Consider the following 9,392-nt stretch of genomic DNA (forward strand, 5'->3'; position numbering starts at 1 on the left):
GTGCTTATCCCATGGTAAATGTGTGGGATTGGGGGAAGCAGAAATTGAGGAACTCGCTAACAGTGCATGGTATTGTACTAAATGTACAACTAAATTGCGTATACAACGAAGTAATTCGGACTCAACACCAGTGAGAGTGAATCCATCTTTAAGTGCAACAAAATCGTTCATTGATCTTGAAACTTTTAATAGATCGATGGAGGAGCTTAAGAAATCAATATCTGATAGTCAAACTAAGCTGAATGAGGACTTATCCAATGCTATACGCGTTTGTACAGAAAAAATTGACAGAACCTGTGAGACGCTGGCGAAGCAAGCTGATATGATTAGTGAACAACAGTCCACAATAAAAAAACTTTCTAATGAAAATAGGGAACTGCGTCAAAGGGTAGAGGACATTTCTTATCAGATGGATGATCTGGAGCAGTACTCTAGACGTAATACTGTTGAGATCTACGGAGTTCCATCGGTAGCTGATGAGGATGTTGCTGAAGTTGTTCTTCAGGTGTGTAAAACACTGAATATGGACGTCAACAAGGACTCTATTGATGCGTGTCATCGTCTCCGAAAAAGAGGGAATCGACCAACTGCAGGAATCGCGGTCCGTTTTGTGCGCAGGAGCGATGTTGAAACCCTTTTCAGAGAAGAAAAATGAAAGGTGATCTGAACACTCAACATATGGGCTTCATCGGTGACGCTAAGCCGGTGTATATTAACAGGTCCTTGACAGCCAAAAGGAGGTTACTGTTTGCTAGGGCGAAAAAGGTACAGCGAGCAAAAGGGTTTAAATTCGTCTGGATCGATATGACAGGTAATGTGAAGATGAAGTTTAGTGAGGGTGATAAGGTGATTAGGATTTACTCTGAGAAAGACTTACAGGACATTATGGATGAATAATAGGTAATAAATGGAATACTGATGAATTAGTTTATGAATTATGAACTCACTTCAATATGAACTTCTTTTTTATCATATTTTAATTTTAACTTACCATTATCTATATCTGATCATACCATTATTTATACTTATTTTCTCTATATAGGCTACCCCAAATTACATTTCTTTCAAGTAGGCTTTTTAATTGAAGTCATGTTTGTCTTTGCTGATTTGAATTGCAGGTTTTCTTTATTTATACTTCTTGTTTCAAATTCAGAATTGATTATTATATTTTTTATGATTATAGATATATGTGTAATGAGTGGTCGGTGCGCATTCTTGGATTGATTCTTCTCCAAGAATTGATAGGATATTTACATTGTTTTTAACCGATTGGTATTAGTTGATTGGGTTTTTGAATGATTATTGCTATGATTTGCACTCATAATTATTACTGACACTAGTAAGTTAGTTGTGGAAATGATCTATTCTACTATGACTAAATATCTTGTAGTCGAAACTATCTGGCAAGTTAATCTCTCTTATCAATGAAGGCAGTACAGTATTGAAATTATCTTGTTAATGTATATCTGTACAGTTCCACGGTACAACGCATTCTACTGAATTGACTAAATACACTGTTATTCTGTTTTAAAAGCAGTTTTATCTTTTCAACTGATAGTCCTATAGCTTTCTGAATTCCGCAACCGATCCATTTGTTTATTATGCTTTCTTCTTTCATTTCTGCCAAGCCCAATCAAGTAAGTGAAACTCTCACTAAAATAATATCTCACTAAATAAATGATAATTTAAAGAAGTTACATTGCTTTATGTGGAATCATATAATTAGTTGTTATCACCCAATTACCATGCATGCTGATATGATGGTTGGCTGGTAATGTATAAATTAAATACTGTTACGATTATTTTTCAAGCTTATCATGTCTAAGATTAGAGAAAACTGATATTATGTACTTATATTCCTGACTGTAACTGAATTATTCTATTTGATGAGCGGCTGGTAAGATGATCTTACGATTCTCAATTCTCAATGAACTATTGCATTAATTCCTTGAAAGTTTATTATCAAAATGTAAGGGGTCTCAGAACGAAGACTCATGGTTTCCATCAATCGGTGCTTGCCTGTGATTATGATATGATTTTGATAACGGAAACTTGGCTTAATTCTAGTTTTGTTGATTCTGAACTTTTTGATGAGAGATACACTGTTTATCGTAGAGACAGACCTGGTAGCGACTCTTGTCGTGGTGGAGGTGTGCTGATTGCCGTTCGTAGGGACATACCCTCGGAGGAATGTTTTGATATTAATTCGTCTCATAATCTCAGAAATTCAGAGAATCTGATGATTCGTATTCTATTACCCACTTGTCCTATATATATTAACATTGTCTACTTTTGTAATAATGCTCTCATAGGTGACTTTGAATCATATTTTGATCACATCGAATCATACTCTCATATAATTAAAGATAAATTGTTCATAGCTGGTGATTTCAACTTACCTGAGATAACTGACAAGGATTTTGATTTAATGAATGGTACTATGTGTGCAAAAAAGTTAAACAATTTCTCAGGATTTTTTGATCTTCAATCTTATAATAATGTTAAAAATGCCAATGGCCGTACACTTGATTTGGTAATGTCTAGTATGCAGATTGAAGGGCTCAAACATGAGTCTTTGCTTTGGTCCATGAAGATGTTGAACATCACCCAGCTCTGAGCATGGAATTGCTGACGGGTGTCCAGTTGAGTCGGGGGAGTCATCAGCATCAATCTGATGGGGAGTTGAAGTATGATTCAGGAGAGCGGACTATCTTTCTCTTTACAATATCCTTAGAGATTATAATTGGCAGGTTCTTTATAGTATTAAAGATGTTGATTCAGCGGTAGATCTTTTTTATTCAATCATTTATTCATGTTTTGATCTCACCATCCCAAAAAAACGTGTCAATGCAATTAACTCGAAGTATCCTCCTTGGTTTAATCGGAATATCATACAAATGATTAAGAGGAAGAACAAACTCGCACGGAAGAAAAATTTTTCGGCCTATCATAGAAATCGTTCCAACGATATTAGAAGAGAGCTGAAAAATCTTATATCCCGTTCTCATGATGAGTATATGACTAGGGTACAGAGGAATATCAAGGGTGAGTCGAAGGAGTTCTGGAAGTTTTTGAATAGTAAGCGTGAGGCTAAGGGGATCTGTCAGAGAATGGAGCTCGGTGATAGGGCCTTTGTGGGATCTGAATTGCCCAATGGTTTTGCTGAGTACTTCAAGTCGGTTTATACTCCAATTACTTGCACCTTTAGTGATAACGTGGATCAGATTAGTGAGGAAAATGGAATTAGAAGGGATTTGGCTTCCAGTTCATTAGCTGTTTCATCAGTTTCTGTTGAGAGCATAAGGAGGGCAATTAATAGAATGAAGCCACTCACTACTCCTGGTGAGGATGAGGTTCCTGCATTCATAGTGAAAGGTTGCAAAGATGTGTTGGTTGACCCATTGAAATTTATATTCGATTTATCTTTGGCGAAAGGTTTATTTCCTACAAGGTGGAAGATTTCCAAGGTAATACCCATTTTCAAGTCTGGCAGAAAGGATCTAATTGATAACTATCGTCCGATCTCCCTGCTTTCAGTCTTCGCAAAGGTTTTTGAGCGTGTTTTGTATGTGAGATTTTGTGTTACTCCCGTCCTCTGATATCGGACTGTCAACAGGGGTTTCTCCCTGGAAGGTCTGTGGTCACCAATTCGATGGAGTTCACTATGGATGTTTCGAGGGTAATGGATTCTGGAGGTGAGGTTGATGTCATCTACACAGACTATGCAAAAGCATTTGATCGTGTTGATCAGGGAGCACTGTTGAGGAGACTTGATGATTTGGGTTTTTGTGTGCAACTTGTGAATCTTTCAGAAGTTACTTATTTCATCGTACCAATTATGTTATGGTCAGGTGTTCTAGATCAACTCCCTTTTTCAGCACTCCAGGAGTTCCACAGGGGAGTATACTCGGTCCTCTTTTATTCCTTCTATTGATCAATGAACTGCCTCTCCAGTTAAAGAAAGCAAAATGTTTGATCTTTGCTGATGATGTAAAGCTCTACATGGAGATACTAACTCCAATGATTGTAATTTGTTGCAGCAAGATCTTGACAGATTGGCTAGATGGTCTTCTATCAATGGACTTGACTTGAATGTTAGGAAGTGTAAGTGTATCTCATTCTCTAGAAAAAATTTGAAGATGAACTTTTCTTATGAAGTACATGGTATGAATCTGGAAAGAGTCGATACATGTAAGGATTTGGGTGTAATCTTTGATAGCTGTCTCAGGTTCTCAGTGCACATAGACTATAGCATAGCTAGAGCCAATAAAATGCTAGGTTTTGTTATGAGGAATACAGCTAACTTCAATAACCTTGATGCAATATGTACTGTTTATCTATCATTGGTCCGGAGTGTGTTGGAATATTGCTCTGTGATTTGGAACCCTTATACTGATTTGTGTACTCATGGTTTTGAGGTAGTTCAGAATAAGTTTTGAGGTTTTTCTATTACAAGAGCTTCGGCCAATCCTGTCCGTTGGGTTTTCCTACAGACCGTTTGAGAGGTACCTTTCACTTTGTATCATTGAGATTACGACGGGAGAGAGGCTCATTGATTTTCGTGCATGGTCTGTTAAGGGGTCGATTTTCTTCTCCTTCGCTGCTCTCATTGATCAGGTTCCATGTTCCTGCGTTCAATTCCAGAGATCATCCCACCTCTGATATTATTAGATGTAGAACGGTCAGTGGTTACAATGCTCCCCTGTTTAGGTCTCTTAGATTATACAATAGGCTTAATAATGCATTAGATTTTTTTGATTCAGACAGTGTGTTCAGGCGGGACTTGAATAAGATTTATGTTTGTTGAGTTTTGTCTTTTTTTTCTTTCCTACGTATTACATAATATATTAGTGTTTTTATTTATAAGTTTCATATTTGCAAAGTTTCCATAATTCTCTTTTCTTTGTTTCATTTTTCTTTTCTTCTTGAATTCTTCAGTATTAGTTACATACTAAGTTCTTCTTCTTTTATCTGCTATACTATAGTTTCATATTTGCAAGGTTTTCTATTATTATTTTTTTGTATTTTGTTTTTTCTAAAACTCAATAGTATATTAGTTGAGTTATTCTATTTTCATTTTAATGTATTGTATTTTCAAATTGTATGCTCAATGTGAGTTATGAGGGCAATAATGGGATTCAGTTCCTGGTGCCCTCAATATGTAAATTTTCAAATAAATAAATAATAATAAATGATTGGTCTGAACAGTGGTTAAATACTGCCATCACAAATTGTATACCATATAAGTGATTTATGAGATGTTTACAATCGATTATCGGTTGTGTAGCTAGTGCCATTCTGACTCGGGAAGGTAGCTTTTTTAATATGATATTGGCTAGAGCTGAATCATTAATGGGCTTGTCCAGTTGAGAATTTTTGAATTGTAGGGCAGTAATGAAAGTGGTATATGCGCCAACCGTCCTAGGATTAAATTCACATGATATGATATTGGCTAAGGTATATTGTCTATTTTTATTCCAATATTCTTCCAGAAAAGCTGCAATGAATTCGTCCAACGTCCCGAATGCGTGATGATGGATTTGGAAGAACAACAGAGGTTCACCGCCCAACAAACTAGTCAATCGGAGTCGCCACGTATTCCAAGAGGTGGGTGTTAAGGCTTGAACTAGTTTTATTTGATTGATAAACGGTTTCGGCTGTAGGTGGCAATCTGCATTGTCAAATCTACCTAGTCCATTCAGTATGCCGGTTGAATTGATAGTATCATTGGAATGGATTATTTGAGTTCTTTGTAGACACTGATGGACTTGGTTTTCTAATTCTATTATTTCCTGAGTCACTTGTCATTGATTATTGTTTGAATTCTTATTGATCTCTACTTCTCGATTTAATTTTGTTAATGTTGAGTGTTGTTCTTGTATAGCTGCCTCTGATGATTTGCAAGACTCTCCATTCTGATTAATATAGATTTTTAATTAATTGATTCATTTGTGAGCATATACTGTTCTGTTCACTGTTAATGGATTCAATGGTACTGGTGTTTTTGTTTATGATGGAAGTTATATTCTGAGTTTTCATTGCAACTTGCTCTTGAATATCTTTTTGAGAATCAGCTTTAATTTTGGTTCCTAATTCTTGTATCTGTGTGTCTTTTTGTATGAATGAAATGTCTATCTGTTCATTTGATTTACATGTAACTGTGTCTTTCCTTGCCACTAAGCCCTTTGTAATTTTTGCCTGATCTTCCATTTTTAAACCTATCATAGCTTTAAGTTCCTCCCTATAACTTCCCACTTTGTTTTTTATGTCATCACATTCACTCTCTACTGCCTGTATTTTATCTGTAGTCTCCTCCATGCCCTGTTCTTCTGCATTTTAAGCTGAAGCTTCAATTCCTTATTCTCTACTTTGATTTCTTGCATCAGGTTGGTCATTGCATTTTGTAACATAACCATAAACATACACTAGCTTGGTCCATTAGTACTTATGTTAATGGGTCTCGTTCAGTGTTTGATAGCATGCTCTGTTTCCCCAGATGTGGTTCTGACTCCTGAAGCGCTGGATTCGCGAGCTCCTCTTCGCCCCCCTCGGTATCGACATCTGCTACCCCGGTATTCAGCGGTGCGTCGGTGGCTTCGATCTGAGTAGACGACATCGGTGTAAACCTTGAGGATCGAAAATTATAGAACTAACACTTCCCAGTTCCCTCTGTAGTGGCGTATTGACGTCATCCATTGTGGGATTCGGATGTACTGATGGTCGACAAAGTGGGATCTGAGCAACCGCCGTTTATATATGAAACCTCGGAATTAGCCAGAGTGTGGTTCATATTGATACTGTGTTAAGAATGAATTTAATAAAACGAAAAATTTCAAGCAACAAGGTCTTCATAGTGGTCCACAAGATAGAATTTACAAGTGAGTGAATAGAGCGGTGACTGATAAAATTTTTCAAAATAAAACAATTAGGTATTTATTAATATGCTATGTAATTTGAAGCTTGTTATATCTTATTTTCTCCCCAGAAGTGCCAATTTGCCCAGTATGCCTGTATTTATACAGCCTCTCTTTTACAAACAATGTTATATGAAAAATGATCAAATGCCAAATTCAATTTACTTTTTGCTGATTGTAGTCTACATTATTTTTTAAAGTGGCTTATACTTGACTTGTGAATGAATTGATGAAATTCAGTAATTAGGGCCCATAGAATATTCTAAGAGGTTAGATCACCAACGAGTGGAGACATTTCCAACCCTGTTTTGCGCCCCAAAAAACATTTAGGTGTGATTTTCAATGGTTTTTGACGATGCAACAAACAGAAGTCTCAACACTTGTAGCCATGTTGAGCTATTAAGGCCTTTTGGCTCTCCTTGTATGTAACCCCTACAAGTGTCACTTCTAAAGGTGCATACAGACTTTCGCTCTGCTCCGCAACCGAACGTCACTCCAGCAGAGCGATTGATGATCGACCGGGGAGCAACAGTGGTTCGACCGGGGAACGCGAGAAGAGCTAACATCTTCCATAACGTTCATGATCGGTGCGACTGCCGAGCGGGGGCGGAGCGACTGCGGTGCGATAGGGGAACGAGGGCGGTACGAGGGCGAAGCGTGCTCGGTGCGGGTTGGAGGCGCGTATATGTGTACGCAGCTTAGAGGTAACATGCTCTAGTGTTTGATAATATCACAATGTAATGTGTGTTTGAACTCTTCTCAATCATCTTCTTCTTCTTCTTCTTCTCTCCTTCTTCTTCTTCTTCTTCTTCTTCTCCTGCACCTTTTACTCTTATTCTTTCTCTCTTTTTTCCATTTTTTCTTCTCTTCATTCTTCTTCTTCCTCTTATTTTCCTTCTTACTCTTCTTTTACCTCTTTCACTTATTCTTCTATTTACCCTTCTTTCCTCTATCATTCATATATTGAATTCCCTTAGCGCATGACTTCCTCATCCATTTTTGGTTTTGAAGCTTCTAAATTTGAAAATCAACATTGTGAGAATAATTAAGAACTGAAAATTTTGTGAAGTTAACAACTACAAGACTCAACCTATTTCGGACTATGTGTAACCTCACCTTAATTTGGGAGAAGAAAATCACAAGGTCACCTTATTCTTCCTCTCCCTATAATTTCTGATGATGTATCTATTGAGCGAATCAATATATAATGAATAATATCTCTTTGATCAAAACCAGGTTTCGAGTGCATTAAATTTACCGGGATTAGCCATCTCCCTGTATAGCATAGGCGTATCTATGGAGGTGGGTCTGAATCCCATAACCCCCAATTATTGGAAATTATCGAGCATAAATAGAATGCTTCGTTCCTGGAAACAATTATTGAATTGTACTTTGAAGGTGCGTACATACTCACCCTCTGCTCCGCAAACGAACGTACACGAGCAGATCCCAAGATGATCGCAGGTCGAGCGAGAGCGGAACGCGAACAGAGCGCATAGAAGAGCATGACTTTGGCAAGTTCCTAGCTTCCTAGGGCGAACTAACAAATAGTTGCGCATACGCAGTTGTCGTTTATGTTGGATCAGTTACGATCTATGTGTTAGCATATGGAATTCTCAAGATTAATAATTGATTATCTAATCAGAAAATTGAATAATATAAAATTATAAAGACATTTTTGATAATACAAGTATATTAGAATTTAGAAGAAGAAGCCGCCAACCAAGCCTTTCACCCTTCAAAACATTGTCAGACAACCTTTTTTATATTAACAGAATATGTATCATCAGTTTATCATATTAAAATAATTGATGAACATAATGGAAAAGTATATGATGACATGTGAATTCAATACAACACTTTTCCAAAACTATCAATTTCATCACAACTCGTCACATATCCTGGCATTCCTGTTTGCCCTCCTGTACGAAAACCAAATCTAGAAAAAATTCAGATTAGACTCATCATGTGTTCCACTCCACGGAAATCTTTAGTAAAAGGCGAAAGATTTATTCGACTTTGAAGTGGAACCAGAACCTCAGAATTTCTCTCCGCAATCTCAGAAATCCCCCCACCAACCACGAGCCACAATAATCACGAAATCAGCAAACCTCAAACCACAAAGCATTGTGCTTCCAGAACATTAAACTGTCAGTGTCTGTTGAAGGGGAAGTATTGGTGTATCTTCCAAGGAATTCTGACAGATAAAGTGAATCCTACTTCAGCTTTGTCATCCATTTACCCATCATCCTTCCTCTTTGTCATCCACTCACTTTGTCGTTTGTACAATGACGTGGCTCCTATTCTGACTGAATACTGCATGGATTTGTGACAGTGGAGGAGTTTGTTGATGTGCAGAAAGAAGACTTAGAGGGAGAGGAGGAGGAGCAGAATTAAAGAAGAAATATTTATTGTTATTGTAGAGACAAGTAATTGTAATTCTGGTAAGGTTTATCCTCGTCATTTATCTGTTAAGCT

At 37.2% G+C, this 9,392-nt stretch overlaps 1 non-coding gene across 1 annotated transcript; it reads right to left on the reverse strand.

The window, feature by feature from the left end:
* Positions 1-8,833: 8,833 nt before the first annotated feature.
* On the reverse strand, positions 8,834-8,953 carry LOC120353181. The gene has a single exon (XR_005572220.1). It is a non-coding gene; the product is annotated as a U5 spliceosomal RNA (small nuclear RNA).
* Between the last annotated feature and the right edge of the window lie 439 nt (positions 8,954-9,392).

This window comes from Nilaparvata lugens, chromosome 9, assembly GCF_014356525.2.
Source record: "Nilaparvata lugens isolate BPH chromosome 9, ASM1435652v1, whole genome shotgun sequence".
Lineage (NCBI taxonomy): Eukaryota > Metazoa > Arthropoda > Insecta > Hemiptera > Delphacidae > Nilaparvata > Nilaparvata lugens.